The sequence below is a fragment of the Vicugna pacos genome, chromosome 1, assembly GCF_048564905.1.
Source record: "Vicugna pacos chromosome 1, VicPac4, whole genome shotgun sequence".
NCBI lineage: Eukaryota > Metazoa > Chordata > Mammalia > Artiodactyla > Camelidae > Vicugna > Vicugna pacos.
This window is the reverse complement of record NC_132987.1, coordinates 17111222-17121527: the sequence shown is the minus strand read 5'-3', so window position 1 is coordinate 17121527 and position 10306 is coordinate 17111222. Positions and strand designations below refer to the sequence as shown.

General features: G+C 41.5%; 1 long non-coding RNA gene across 1 annotated transcript; it reads right to left on the bottom strand.

The window, feature by feature from the left end:
• Positions 1-8130: 8130 nt before the first annotated feature.
• LOC140687063 (uncharacterized) lies at positions 8131-9946 on the bottom strand. The gene is made up of 2 exons (XR_012061202.1): positions 9564-9946; positions 8131-8776 (listed from the first exon to the last, which is right to left on the bottom strand). It is a non-coding gene; the product is annotated as an uncharacterized lncRNA (long non-coding RNA).
• Positions 9947-10306: the final 360 nt, after the last annotated feature.

Here is a 10306-nt window from a genome sequence, read left to right as displayed (position 1 = left end):
AATATATACAATATCTCATGGTAGCTCACAGCAAAAAAAATGTGACAATGAATATATGTATGTTCATGTATAACTGAAAAATCGTGCTCTACACTGGAATTTGACACAACATTGTAAAATGAGTATAACTCAATTAAAAAATGTTAAAAAAAGAATGTGTTCATTTTTAATGAAGATACTCAGTTATAGATTAGTAATAGTAACAATAATAATAGCAACTAACTTTTTTGGAGTGCTTACTATGTTCTAAGCCCCATTCTTTACATATTTGAGCTAATTTTTTAATATATATATATATATATATATATATATATATTTTAATATATATGTATACACAGACAGTGGAATACTACCCAACCATTAAAAAAGAATGAAATAATGCCATTTGCAACAAAACAGATGGATCTGGAGATGGTCATTCTAAGTGAAGTGAGCCAGAAAGAGAAAGAAAAACACCATATGATATCACTTACATGTGGAATCTAAAAAAAATGATATAAATAAACTTATTTGCAAAATAGAAACATACTCATAGACATAGAGAACAAATTAATGATTACCAGGGGAAGAGAGGGCTGTGAAGGGATAAACTGGGAGTTCGGGATTTGCAATACTAAATACTATATATAAAGTAGATAAACAGTAAGGTCCTACTGTATAGCACAGGGGACTATATTAAATACCTTGTAAGAGCCTATAATAACAAATACGAAAAATAATGTATACATATATATAACTATGCTGTACACCAGAATTAACACCACATTGTAAACTGATTATACTTGAATTTAAAAAAAATAACCAATCAAGGTGTTGGGGGAATCCAGGGTAGGATACGGACCGAGACAAATGAATCTAACTGTGTGACCTGTGTTTGACATAGCCTCACGGAAGGGCATGTAGTGAAAAGGCGCTGACCTGAGTAGTTCTGACAAGCGGTGTCTAGGCTGGATCAAAAGGCTAGGGACAAAAAATACCATCCATAAAGTTGATACATTTATTTCTCCTAGGTGTATGGGTTAGCAGTCATGAAACTACATGCATGCTAGGATTGAACAAATAAGTACATAATAGGAGCCAGTGTTCTCACTGTCATGGAAAGGATCACAAATAAAAAAGCAGGGAACCTGGAGTGGATTCTGCGGTGCTGAGTCTGAGGTTACCAGTGTGAACTCTTGTTTAAGAGCGAGACTTGTGCATAAGCATGGGTTAGGATGCACATGTTTATTTCCTACTTCAGTCCCCTAGTAGGCCTAGGGAAAAAGATGAAGCAAAAGATGCCATTATATCAAAAGGAGCAAGGAGCCAACCAGAAAAAGCTCCCAAACGTCAAAGCTGGAACAATAAGCTTTGCTTGTTGCTCTGGTTGAACAACAAAATTAATTACAATCGTATTGGATTATAATCCAAAGAATAAAATAAATATCTATGAGTCCAAATTGATACAAACAAATGATTGAATAAATAAACAAATGGGGGGATAAGGATCAAGTTTCCCTTAAAAAAGAAATTTAAGTAATACATGTCCCCTCTCCTAGAGTTGGGGCTAGACTCAATGATCTATGTCCAAAGGATGGAATATGGAAAGGAAAAGATAGTAAGTTCACAGAAGAGAAACCTGAGAGGCAACAGACACACCTTAAGCAAAAAATGGATGTTAAGATGTTAGGTGCTCTGCAATAGACAGGGCGCTTCATCTCTGGGGATTCTACCCCCACACCCATAACACCAGTCTGATGACAAGAAAACATCAGGCAGACCCCAAATGAGGGACATTACAAAATATAAAACCAGTGTTCTTCAAAACTGCCAAGGTCATGGCAAACAAAGAAATACTGAGAAACTGTCACAGATCAGAGGAAACTAAAGAGATGTGACGACTAAATGCCATGTCGTATTCTGGACTGGATCCCAAAATAGACAAAAGGACACTAGTGGGAAGGCTGATGAAGTCTGAATAAAGTCTGTATTTCATCAATAGCATTGAACCAATGTTAATTTCTTAGTTTCGACACACGTACTATGGTTATGTAAGATATTAATATTCCCCAGTATTTGGGAAAGCTGGATGAACAGTATGTACAAACTCTGTACTCTTTGCAACTCTTCTAGAAATATAAAATAATTCCAAAATAAAAAAAATTGTTTTAAGTATCTGAAATTGTTATTGCTCCAGATACATACAAATATATTTTTTATTTTTAAAACATGTAAAGATATTACCCATTCAAAAAAATCAAATTTAAAAATAAAATAAGCACTGCATCATTACAGTGTGTTTCTGAAGGTATCAGGGTTATAAATTTCCTGCCTTTCTTATTCTGCATTATTTTAATGCATTGTTTTCGTTTCCATAATAATTAGGGTTTAAATCTGGGAAAATGTCAATTTGAGTTTTGTGCAAATATTCCTCCTCTATTCCTCTTTTTTGGTCTTCAGGGCTGAACTGCAATTTGGGGTAGATTCAGAAATAAAAGAAATGAATCCTCTCCAATTGAAATTCATCTGCAATGCCTGAAATGGGTCCCTCCCCAGGGTTTAACTGAGACGAAGGGCTTGGGTCTGGGCAGAAAAAGGAACAGAAACAGCAAACAAATGCTCCAAGCAAACTTGCCATACAGAAACTTTCAGCAAAGTCGCCTGTTTCACTGGCAAACGTTGGTCAGAGAACTAATTTGGATATCTACTTCCTTCCAGATTTGTTTCGTGCTCATTTCGGCTGAAATATACAAATCACTGATGGCAGATAGAGGCGTGAGCTTCTCTGCCATAATAGGTAATTCTAGGTATACAATCAGGTGTTTTCTGGCTGTCACTTAAGCAGCCCCTGACAAACGTCACTGTCGATGAAGCTTGACACAAATATATGAGGCCCCTTCTGCCCACCTCTTGTGCCAAAGCGTCAGGCACAACACATCATCTGTGACAGTGCAGCATTAAGCAACTTAATGTTCTGGAGTTTTTAAAATAATTTTTTTTAAGCAAGAAATTTATTTTTCAGGCATGATTAGGGAGAAAAATTGTGGCAATCAAATGTGGGGATGGCTCTCAGCACTGTAAACAGATTCCACAGGGCTGGGCTCACTCCTTGTAACCATGTCTTCCATACGGATTCTCAGAGAGGTCTTTCCTAACCATCTTATCCAAAAAACGTTTTCTCCCCTCATTGCCTCTGTCACTCTCTACTGTTCTGCTGCTTTAATTTTTCTTAGCACTTAATTCTTCTCAGTATTACTCACAGATTCATTCCCTGCCTGGCCCACTAGAATAAACTTTCCACAGGGTAAACAGTGCCTAGAATAGTGTCCTGGCTGTCAGCAGGGCTATTCACAGATACCCCAGTTCATGTCATTCCAGATACATTTGGTACACGGCTCGCTTTGGCCAATAAGATTTAAGTAGAAGTAACACCTAACACTTTCAAATAGAACCTTAAAGAGCCAGTGCATGGTTCGTGGTGTTCCCGTCCCCCTGCTGCAGAGGTCAGGAAAACCGTGCCAAGATGGGACCTGAGCACAAGTCCTGTGACAGCTCGCAGTGGACACGTGTTAGGGAAAAAGAGATGTGCGCTGCTTTAAACCCCCAAGCTCTGGGGAGTGGTTTGTTAGTTATTCCACGTCACCTGACCTATCCTGACTGGCACAGTGCTTGAATGAAGAAATGAATGAACACAGTCAACAGTCAAGATGATCTGCTCAGCCTGGCAGCACACCTTTCTGACATCGGCAACCACAGACCAGATTTGCCCACAGCCAACAAGAGAACAAGCCCAGGGCCAAGACCAGGACAGCAAGCCCAGGACAGAGAACGCAGGGCAAAGTGAAGGACTGAGTGACCATGTCACAGGTCCAGTCTAACTCCACAGCCGGGGGTCACATCCGGTATGCTTCCTCTCAGTCTGTTATTTGCTTAGAAAAGCAATCTCCCATGAGCCATGGTGGAGGGAGTTGCATTTCTAGTGCAGAAGCCTGGGTGAGGTGTTGGGAAAAAGGAAGCCCAGGACCTCCCTGGTTCCCCCAACTAGTCAGCCCCCTCTGATGGTTCTAAAAGCGTAGCTTTGGACCACTGCTGGGCTTGGGCTCAAATCTCTACTACTCTCTAGCTGTGTGACCTCTGGAAGTTTACTTAACCTCTCTGAGCTTCTGTTTTCTTATCTGTAAAATGCGGACAATAAGAACCCCCTACCTCATAGGGCAGTGAGAATTAGGTAAGAAAACACACAACCCTTGACTATGTTTGGCACAGAATATGTGCTCATTAAATGCTGGCTACTGATATGAGTATTTTCCAAAACTCTAGAAACCTCTCAGGTGAGAGCTACAGGACAAATCCCAGGAAAGGAGTCACCGTCTCAGAAAGTATCAAACCTGGTAGAAACGAATGAAGAAATAATTCTCCTCAAACAACCAAAATGGCCCAGAGTCTAAAATAATTTGAATTCAATAAAAGCCAGAAGGACACAGAACAGCCCGGCAGCAGCCACTCCACAGTTCGGCGCGTCGCTAAGGAACGTTCATGCTGGTCATGTTTGTTATTTTTGGTGTTATCGTATTTTTGCACAGACCTTTTAATCTCAGAAATTAAGTGACTACTCTAGAAGGTTACAGGACTTCTCAACCCCCCTCCCTTTGGTTGTATTTCCTTTTGAGACATTTTAAAAGTTTTCAGTTAAAAAAAAAGCTGTAAAAGGCTACGTTGAATTACATGATACATTGAAATTAAAATGAAATTTTAAATTATCATGCGGGTTGGGATGATGTAGAATGAGTGATAATAAATAAAGGTTAAAAGGATGATGGCAGATCCTTTTTCCTGGTTTTTATTTTTTTCTCTTTCTGTTGTTTATAAAAAACACCTTCTCAGAAGATTAAAAATAATATTTCTTTCTGTATTGATTTTTTTCTTTTCCCATTTGGCCAACATTAATTTATTTCCTGTGTTTCTAATGGAGCTGATATTAATATAGCTTTATTTATTTATTTCATCCCCTGGCCATCAGCATTTGTGATGACAGCCCAGGCTGCAGGACAGCAGCCAGACTGCTCCAGGGGTGGTGGCGTTCCTGAGGGCAATAGTGCAGAATCTTGTTCCCACCCATCTCTCCCTAGTGTCTGCAGAGAAAGGCTTCTGGCCTCCATCACACAAGGTACAAGGACGTCTAGCCCAATCTGCCTCCCTGTAAAGGCTATTCCAGAACCATTCCTAAGCCCAGTTCACATGCCCCCCTAGGCTTGGAATTTCTCTCCCTTCTTCTCCTGCCTTCCTCTCCTGCCTTCCTTAAGGCCCCAGCTCAGACTCTGTCTTTTGGGATGAAGGGTGCCCTGATCTCTCCTTTATGGGGAACACCAACCTCCCAGCAAAGTAAGTATCTAGCGTATAACATACTTCGGTGTGCTGGACCCTGGGCCACGTGCTGGGGATCCAACAGTGACTGAGATGTAGTTCCTGCCCTGGAGAACCTCCCGTCCAGCTGGGGAGACACAGTCGTGGTGCTGCGGGGCCAAGGCTTCTCTGTGGGAGGAGGGGGACAGGGTGCTTAAGCCAGGTTGGGGCCAGGACAGACCTCCAGACAGACATGATGGCTGAGCTGAGTCTTGAAAGAAACAATGGAATGAAAGGAGGACATTGGAAAATGGCACCAAGGACTTGCTCAAAGTAACACATCACATTGGTTAGGACGGGACTGAAACAGGTTCCCAGGTGTATGGCTGAGCCCAGCCCCCTCCTAGTTCATGGCTGTTAGTCAAACCATGCTCTGGGTTTATTAGTTACAATGTTTGATAATTTACATCTAATGTAACAGAATCTTCTGGAATCACTGCTAAAGCCCAAAGAAACTAATAGTGGAGATGTCCAGCATGTGGCAGAGAAAATTTTGAGGGCCCAAATGCCTTTCTTTAGGTGTGACTATTGCGCACCTGCACACTGCTGTCAGCTCACCATCACGAGGCACTGGGGTTCCCCAGAGCCTAAGACTCCCTGTTCACACAGACGTGACGAGAATCCCACTCCTCACCTCAGAGCGTAAGCTCCCCCCAGGGGGGTGGCGTTGGCTCCGGATCTCGGTATCCAGAAGAGAACATATGCTCCTTTAGCCCTTCTCTCCTACCATTCTTTTCTTCTGGAACCTTCTGCCAAAATCTGCATGCAGATTGTTTCCCAGAGGACTCTCTACTCATTCACCAAGACCTTGGCAAGACTTCTGTATTAAAGGAAATGCTGACTACTGTAATAATTAAACCAAAAAGAATAATGGTTCCAACATGTTAGACATTTCTTGTTTGCTCAAGCAAAATCTAAAATGGCTCCTCCTGATTGGCAGGTGGCTTTCTTCCAGGCAATGAGGTAAGGACCCAGGGTCCTTCCATCTTGTGGCTCTGCTATCCTCAACACATGGCTTCCAAGGTCACCAATGCTTGCCTGTATTAGGTTTGTAGGAGAAAGAGCACAGAAGATATAACAGTTCAGCCCAAATGCACATCACTTCCATTCAAATTTCAGTTCTAGAACTTAGCCATTTGGCCACATCTAACTGTGTATCGCCTGGCTGTGTCCAAAAAAAGAGAAAATAGTTGTGTTAACAACTAGCTAGTCTTTCCCAAATTATATGATTTCCAGTCTTAGAATCCATGGAGACTCAGTAGTAAAGAGCTATAAATCTCTGGATACAACTGTAGGCTTTGGAAGATTACTAAGGGATGGCATGATCCATTTTTTCCTGCAGAAAAAGCAAATGGTTCACATAACAAATAAATCATGGAGCCTTCTCCGTCTAATTCCAAAGCCACTAGGATATGTCATATCAGACTACAAATAGACTTACCATATGATCCAGCAATCCCACTCCTGAGCATATATCCAGAGGGAACTTTAATTCAAAAAGATACATGCACCCCAGTGTTCATAGCAGCACTATTTACAATAGCCAAGACATGGAAGCAACTGAAATGTCCATTGACAGATGACTGGATGAAGATGTTGTGGTATATTTATACAGTGGAATACTACTCAGCCATAAAAAGAATAAAATGTCATTTGCAGCAACATGGATGGACCTAGAGATCATCATTCTAAGTGAAGTAAGCCAGAAAGAGAAAGGAAAAATACCATATGATAGCACTTATATGTGGAATCTAAAAAAAAAAAAAGACAAATGAACTTATTTACAAAATAGAAACAAACTCACAGAAACAGAAAACAATTTATGGTTACCAGGGGAGAAGGGAGTCGAATGGGATAAATTACAAGTTCAAGATTTTCAGATAGTAACTACTATATATAAAATAGATAAACAAGTTTATCCTGCATAGCACGGGGAACTATATTCAATATCTTGTAACCTATAAAGAAAAAGAATGTGAAAACGAATATACATGTATATATGTATGACCGAACTGTTAGGCTGTACACCAGAAATTGACACAGCATTGTAAACTGACTATACTTCAATTAAAAAAAAAAACACAATGAGGATATTTAGATAAAATCCCTAATCTCAAGGAGCTTACAGGTGAAAGGTAGTGGAGAACAATTAAATGCTTACTTATTCAGAGTCTACTATTTATTTCTAACTTGAAAATGCTCATCACTTTCATTTTTTCACCAATGTAAGACCCTTTGCACTGTCTGTAGGTATTAGCTCTTACTCCAGCCTCTAGTGGTAATTATTGGTGCATTTCACCAAATATTTCTGGTTCTCCTCACTTCCAGGCACATGATAGAATTGTACTTCCCTTCCCCTTCAAGTTAGTTGTAGCCACATGACTTCCTTTGGGTAATAAAATGTAGACGGACATGGAAGTGACATATCACATTCTTAGGAAGAAATTTCAAGAACCAAGACACGATTTTCCAGAGCTCGCTTTTCCTTCGAGGTGACTACCAGCAACATTCAAGATGTTGGATATTCCATCAGCCTGGACCCTGAGGTGAGGATTCACGGTGCAGAGTCCCCAGCCACCCTGCACTGGACCTAAGGGATGCAGTGCAGTGCAGTGCACCTGCAGTGCAGAAGGAGCGTGAAAAAGACATTTACTATTAGGAACCACTAAGCTTTTGCTCTTTTTGTTACTGATGTATAAACTAGCCTATCCTAATACACCTCTCCCTGGGAAATATGACACCCAGATATTTAAATGCATGATCATTTATTTAGTGGAATTCTTGGCTTAAAGAAAAGTGTTTTAAGGCAAATAGATTTCTTTGGACTTATTACAGAAGTACAAATAGACTCCAGATTTATGAATTTACTCCCTCGTGAGATGGTGGTCTCTCCTTCCATCTCATAGCCATCAGAGAACTCCAAAGCTTAGGCTAATTCTCATGATGTTCTGATCTATACTGTTAAAAAAAAAAAAACCAAGGAAGAAAAACAAACTTGACCTCTTTAAGCACTGGACTGGAACAGCCTGCAGAAGCAGAAACGTACCATGCTCAAAGCAATAAGAACCCAATTCATGACTAACTGTGTGTAAGAGAGGAAAGTGAGTAGGTGGAGGTCAGAGCAAGGCTGGTGGCCCTTGTAATGCCGTGGTCCCAACAGGCAGGTCCAAATAGGAAGTGAAGAATGTAGCCGAATTCCAGGAGGCAGCAGGCAGAAATCTCTTCTCTTTTGCCTTCTTTTTGGACCAGGCAGAAGCAGCAGGGTGAAGACTGAACTCAAATCAGTTAAAGAAACAGTGATGAGCAGGCTAGGAGCTCCAGGTAAAACAGCACGCTATAAACTAAGATCAACTGAGGCAGCTCATCCAGCAGGGTGAAAGGCCCCGAGGAGAATCTGTTTAGGAAAAGAGTCACAAAAACTCAAGTTCAGTCACATAGCAGGAACAGCTCAGCCAGAGAAGTCTCCTCCCAGACCAAGGGCAGGCAAGTTGAAGTTTGAGTCCCAGTAACCAGTGACAAGGAAATAATCATAAACAGTGACCGGGGACTGCTAAAGTTAAAAGGAAAGGCCTTATTAATCACTTTTAACCTCAGCATATTTCTGCCTCTTTTTTGGAGGAGGGGAGAAATAGCATATGGTATTGGATTTTGGAGTCTGCTCTCCCTGGGTTAGACTTCTGCACTGCTGATGAACTTGGGCAAGTTTTCCAACCTCTCTGATCCTCAGTTTCCTTTCTGTAAAATAAGCATACTCATATGCAAATGAAATGGAGTGTTCTTGCTGGCCAGGGGCAAGACTCAGTACCTTGAGGTCAATGGTGACAACCCCTCCTGCAGAATCTGTCTGCAGGAGATGGGGAGCCTCTGCATTTGTTTGGCAGAAAGAGAAGGGGACAATAGGGTGTTTCAGGGCAGAGACTCCTTCTCCTAGAGGGAGAAGACCTTGGGGAGATTGGCCTGGTAGGTGCGTTGCGATGTTGTCTGTTGCCTTGCTGGTCTAGAGGGTGGTGAGAGAAGGGAACTGAAGGAGCTGCATGCAGGGAATTTGTGCAAAACAGGACAGCACCTGTGTTTCTGCTGTTGGGCCTGGGTCATCCAGGGAAGCCTAAAGTGGCCGCGGGGGGACCATCCTCCTACCTGATGCCCCACCCCTCAGGCCCACGCTGCACATCTGTACTCACAGAATGCTCAGCGTCAGACATTCTGTTCACAGAGACAACATCTGTACACCATTAGGATTGTGGCTGCCATGGTCCTTCCCCAGCATGCCGTCTCTTTCATTCAGTCTTCCAAGAAATATTTCTTTTGAAATGTGGGTTTGGTGTCCCTTAAACAGACTCTAATTTCTTAAAAATTATTTCCGTTTATCTAGAAAATAAAATATGAGTGGATCTTGAGGGCATTCCCTAACTCCTTTCAGTTTCCTCATGCTGCGGCAATTCTAAAGTGGAGAACAGCCACCACAACCCGGTGTTTTCCAAAAGCCAGTCTGTGTCTAGGCGCTAGGCCGCCTGCCTGAGAATTACTTAGGGGACATCTCAGAATGAGAGATTTGCAAGCTCTCCCTTGAGAAATTCAGATTCGACAGATCTAGAAGATTCTACAAGTGATTGTGACATAGTCTGGATTGAGAACCACTGTTTCAAGCCATTCCATGGTCCATCCACCTACAGCAACCAGCAGAATTGCAGACATAGAAACATAAAGAGAATAAAATCCTGGGTATATAATTGTTAAATGCAATCCATTTCAACAAAATAAAGGGCATAAATGAGAGTTCGAGTAAGTAGAAGAGAAAGAAGTTGCCCATATGTAGACATTCTGATGACCCTTGATCTTGTTTCTGTCCTTCCTCGTGTGGAGGATTATATGGAGCTTGTATGGAATCTGGGAGAGAGCAAATAGACAAGTGTGGCTGAAGGGG